Source organism: Centrocercus urophasianus, unplaced genomic scaffold, assembly GCF_019232065.1.
Source record: "Centrocercus urophasianus isolate 14NV4802_14NV808 unplaced genomic scaffold, USGS_Curo_1.0 seq_15, whole genome shotgun sequence".
Lineage (NCBI taxonomy): Eukaryota > Metazoa > Chordata > Aves > Galliformes > Phasianidae > Centrocercus > Centrocercus urophasianus.
In genome coordinates this window covers 42,455,659-42,461,170 of record NW_024884697.1, presented here as the reverse complement: position 1 = coordinate 42,461,170, position 5,512 = coordinate 42,455,659, and the positions used below count along the sequence as shown (strand labels likewise).

The 5,512-nt window shown below is 39.4% G+C and overlaps 1 long non-coding RNA gene across 1 annotated transcript in view; it reads right to left on the bottom strand.

Annotated features, from left to right (window-relative positions):
- Window positions 1–944: 944 nt before the first annotated feature.
- Window positions 945–5,512, bottom strand: part of LOC122158917 — a 12,283-nt gene continuing 7,715 nt past the window's right edge. The window contains exons 2-3 of the long non-coding RNA XR_006168344.1: window positions 2,803–2,944; window positions 945–1,069 (exon numbers count right to left, since the gene is read on the bottom strand). This is a non-coding gene — a long non-coding RNA (uncharacterized LOC122158917). The remainder of the gene's footprint in view (window positions 1,070–2,802; window positions 2,945–5,512) is intronic.

Here is a 5,512-nt window from a genome sequence, read left to right as displayed (position 1 = left end):
GTTATTTAATCATTGAAAAGACGGATTCCAAATGAAAAGGCACTTGCTATAGAAATGACATTTCATCTCAAGAAGATAAAAGAAGCTGCCTGTGGCTAGGTCCAGACTGTGCTACTTTTCTTGTACTTCCCTATTGATTTTTGAGCTCCAGGCCTTCTCTTGGCCTAAAATGGAGAATAATGTGAATTCAGAGAGATTGCAGCCATTGAAAAACAAAGATGGAGTGTAAGATGGAGATGAATATCACTCCTTGATACAAAAGATGATGTCTCCAGAGAGTCAGGCACCAGGGAGAAAGGAGAAAGCATGATGAAGTGTTGAATAAAAGGAAGGAAAGTGAAGGCAAGCCTTGAAAAACTTGCTCATGTTGTGGTCTTTCATAATAAATCTGCATCCCATCCCACTGTAACAGCCATAGATAGTCTGCCTTCTTGGCAGTTTATGCTATCAAGAAAGTTTGGACTAAGTGGGTCTAGGATTCCAACAAAACTTCTTGCCTCTGTACAGGTGAAATGAAAAAATGTCCTTCTGCAGCCACTCTTATCAGGCATGCAGCAGCCATAAGCCTAAAGCATATTTTGCCCTCACAGCAGCTCTGGTCAACATACATATCAAGGGAATTTTTATGAAAAAGAAAGACATAGAAAGTGATGAGCTTGCCAATAGGATATGTGCCAAATAAAGCTAAAATTACTCAGCTGTTGTACATCTGTTCATTTAAATCTACCTTGGGTTGCAAATGCAGTGAGGACCCTTCATAGATCAGTGCAGTAAGATCTCCTGGAGGGGACTGCTGAAGTCTAGGAATTTGAACAGATAGAGTAGGTCATCTTCTGTTTTATAATGGACCTTTCAGATCCTGCTAAAAATTACCTGCAACTGAGAAGCACTTTCTGTGACATAAGTAGCAAAAATCATTTTAGACTTAAAAATGGTACCTTGTTTTCTTTGGAGATAAGCGAGTTTCTCCAGCCTTCTATTTTCCCTTTACAAGGTTGAGGTCCTTTCTCCCACTCATGTTCATACTTGGCAGGGTTAAGGTGATGTGGTAGCACCATTGCTAAGCTTTCTGAGAAAGAGAGTATTGACAATCTGCTGAAAGATATTTTCCACTAAAATTTAAATGATTCTTCAAGCTGGGCCTTCCTAGCCTTTCCTTTCCAAGGACTTGCTGGTATGCCCACTATCTGAGGCTGATACAATCCTAATCTCTCTGAATTGACAGCTCCTCAACTACATGGCTCCCAACCCATCTTGCTCCCCAGCAGCTGGCAGTCCAGCTTAAGATTCTGTAGAGATCTACTTTGATTTTCTCAAAAACATTTTTTGAAAATTCTGTTTTTTTCAAAAACAGTTAGCACTTTTCACCCCAGAAGGATTTTTCTTTCTGCTATCTACATAAAACACTGTTCTTTCAGAATGTGTTTTTGACTGGGTGAAGACTTTACAGTTCCTCCTCCATTGTGGTATGCCAGGCCCTGAGAAGGAACTTAGTTGGTCTCTTATGTTTCCTGGATGGTGTGTGAAATCATGGAGCAAGGATCATCAGTGCCTGAGTTTACAGGACTGCAGTTGAGCCACAACATGTCTTTTACAGAGAAGTGACACCTCATTATTCAACATGTTATTCAACATCAGCTTACTCATATTCCGTTAGCTTAAAGAAGATATAAGATAGTCATTAGTTTCTCCATGGCCTATGCCAGCTTCAAGGAGAAGACATTCTGCAAAAATCTAGATGCAGGGTATAGGTTTCAGTTCTGTCAGCCTGACACTAAGAAGGTGGTGTCTCCTGACGTTGCCTTTCTGTCTCATGTAGTTGTTAATGAAATATTAAAAATTTGGGAGATTTAACAGATACCTCAATGTTACTCAGAATAGATCCTCTGAAAAAGGGAACTTCAAGGTATTTCCCATTTACCTAATCAGCATCAAAAATATTCAAGGCAAACTTCCTGAACTTAAAGACAAAACCAAGTGTAAAATTGAGGACTGCATAATTTAAAGCAATCAAACTGACTTAAAAGCAAACACAATTGATCAAGAACATTGTTATTGTTTTAGAAAAGATTTATTATTTATTACAAAGCAGTTGTAGCTTGGGTGTTGGATTCTGGCTGGATTTTATGCTACAAAAATATGGTATGAAGTGAGTTTGGAATATAACTTTAAAATGTCACAACATACAAAGAAGACAAGCAGGAGGATTAATGGAAATCTCGGGAACCTGACTGATTTTGAACAGTAGTGCACCAAGATCTTATCTCAAATACCTCCTCTACAGTTCAGAAAAGAAAGGTCAAAGAGAATACATGAGGGGCTAATTTGGAAAAGTTAAAGAGGAGAGCTGTGTTTACTAATTGAGGAGGACAGAATTTGCGTCACGGCCATTTATTCAGTATCTTAATTTTTCTCATTGTTTCACATGTAGTTCTATGCCTTATGCACTGGTGATCACTAAACTCCTGCTTTGAACTGTTAAAACACTTCCTAACATGGGTTTGGATCATGTCAGTTCCTCTCTGACAATTTCTGAGCTTAGGAGTCAAGCCAGGCCAGGACATATTGCCAGTAGACTCCATGGAGAATTCAGTACCATTCTGCAAGCTGGGCTGAATAGTATGGAGAGAGGCCTCTATGCATTGATCCCAGAAGCAGTGAGTGACCCTGGAACATTAAATAACTTGCCTGTATATTCCAAACACAGCTGATATTGGCTCTAGCTACACATGGAAGTGCACCAGTGTTTTCTGTATTAGACTTCAGAGTGTCAAGAGAAGGACTCCTGTTATGGCTCATTACCTGTGAAGTGTTGGTTTGAGTGACTGGTCTTGTATCACATTGACAGTCAAAGGCTCAAAAACAGACAGAATTCACTTCTTCAGTCCCTTCAGTGTAAGTTCCCACTTTCTCTCCATTTGTATTTCTTTTCCTTTGTTATTCACTATGAAGAAAACGCAAAAAGTGATCTCAACCAGGAGAGAAGACCAAGGTATTTTTCTGTTCTCCTTGAATCATTTAGTTGATGATTCTCACATATAAAGTGTGTGAATATGCTGGGGAGCAGACACCTTCTGATCCTCCCCTTTTCTAATTGTCACCAGTTCTTTTTTCACTTACTTCAGTGCCTTAATCAATGAACTACTGAGTCAATCCCTACCTGCTTGCTCTCTTGACCATATGATTCTATTTTTTTTCCCCCTGTATGTTGGCTTGCTTCAACAGAAACTTCAGAAAAAAAAAGCACAGAGGAACCCTCTTTTGAACTGGGGTGAGTTGTTCTGGGTTTGGAATATTGTCTGCAAGGTAAGACATGGGAATTCAAAACGCCTTTGAAGTGCTACAGCTTTGTAGGTGTTGTTTTTTCCAAAAGCATGGACAGTGCCATTACCAGCAGATACTAGCTGTGCTAGGGTTTACCTGGATCTGATACTAGTTAGGGCAGAGAGGCAGCATTCATGTATGATATGAGCTTTAGGTTCTTCAGACTCACAGCGCTTTGAGTAATAGAACCTTAGAAAACGTTACGTCAGAAGAGACTCTGAATGACCTTGTCCATCTCCCCACCAAGCAGGTGGGAAAATCATTCATAGGTTAATAACAGTTCATAAGTTAAGTAAGTCAGGTTGCTCAGGGCCTTGGAACAGCTGCATTTTTTGAATCTCAAAGAAAGGAGATCTCACTGCTTCCCTAAGCCCTCTTTCCAGTGCTTCACTACTCTCATTGAAAGATCCCTTTCTGAAGTATCTGATCATTCATTGCCTTAGGCCCTTTAACTGCATGACTTTGAGAACTGTCTGCTTTCACTTTTTCTACAATGCTCTTTAGGCACGAGAGGACCACTTGTTTTTCACATTAGCCTTTAGACCATTTTGTTGTATGCTTTAGATCTATTATCCTCTCATTGGCACTCCAGAAGGCTATCTCCAGTTTGGCTTGTATGGAAAAGTCTAAAGCTGGAGAGGGAAATAAGCACTACTTTTGACTTTTTTGTTATCTGCTTGCACCACGTGATTAGCTGCTTTTTTTTTTTTCTTTTTTTTTTTCCTTTCCTGCACAAACAAACATCTTGTTCATATTTGATTTGTCCTCCACGACTCTGCAAAACCCCTTCTGCAGAGTTGCTATCCCATCAACCAGTTCCCAGCCTCTGTATGACTCTATTCCATCCCAGGTGTTTCCCTTTTCTGCTCCATGAGATTCTGGCTAGCCCATTTCTGCTGAATGTTTGGGACCCTTTGAGTGATAACAACAGTAAATTCCATCCTTTTAAGAGAATAATTTTAATGTGGAGAAATGTTTACTTTATTAAATATCCATATGTGCAGTGGAAGGAAAAAAATGTTCGGAAAAAAATGCAATCTTGATGATGTTCTGGCAATGTGGGTATAATGTAAGGTATCTTATACTGTACAGGGTTAAAAAGCAGGCTTTGTGCTAGTTGTTATTAAGCTGACCCCAGTATTAGGCTTTCAGACTTGAAAGATATATCTTATATATACTGCCACATATGTAATTTGTTGGGTAGGATCAGTTACATTGTGGAGATGGCACAGAAATTCCTAACAATCTTTCCTGCCCACAATAGTTTTCCAGAAGACAGAACATACTGCTGCCCATGCACGTTAAGTCTTTGGATGAGCTAATATGAAATACTTCTGCTGCTCTAATTTCCTCTTGCATGTATTTTTTTCCTGGCTTAGAGTCAGTGACCTAATTCTTTTCTTCATTCTGTCCGAGCTTTTTTATTTTTTCCAAGCTAGTAACATCAGACTCTTTCCCATTGTGGAATCTGTGCTTTTTATTTCTGCTTTGTATTACCAGTGTGGGATATCTGCATTGACCTCTCTATTGCTTCTCTATCTGCAGTCCTAAGGATGCACCAAGTACGCAGAAAGTACAGATGACTTTCGTATCATGTTGTCTGCTGTAAACAGTGACCAAGACTTATACTAGACACACTTAATGGAGTCCTTGCAAGCTCACATGGAGCTCTTATCCTAGAGTTCACACTGGAAAGAACCCAATTAGAAGTAGTACCCAGAAGAAAATAAGTTTGCTCTCCATGTGTGTTGACTGGAGAGCTAAACCAGTCAGTATCTTGCCGTCTGTTTACTTGCCTTTTAAAAGTACAAAAAGACTTGATCAAAACCCTTTTTTTTTTTTTTGACAAGGTGTGTGTGGTGCTACACTTAGCTAAACAAAATATACAAACTAAAGGCTCTTTATTTTTCATACTTGTGAAATCCTCAAACTAGTATACGCACGTTTCCCAGCCTCTACTGAGGCATGCTTAGGCCAGTTCAAAGGCGTGCAGAGAGCAGACCCAGCAGTTTCTCTGTCTTTGATTTTGATTCACATTAAGTTTTTTTCCATTATTTATTCTAGCAGTATAAGAGTTTGACAAAGGCTAGGCTTGCTCTTTTGTTGTTGTTTTTTGATTCAATTGCAATTCTAGGCCTCTCTTCCTTTCCTTTCCTTTCCTTTCCTTTCCTTTCCTTTCCTTTCCTTT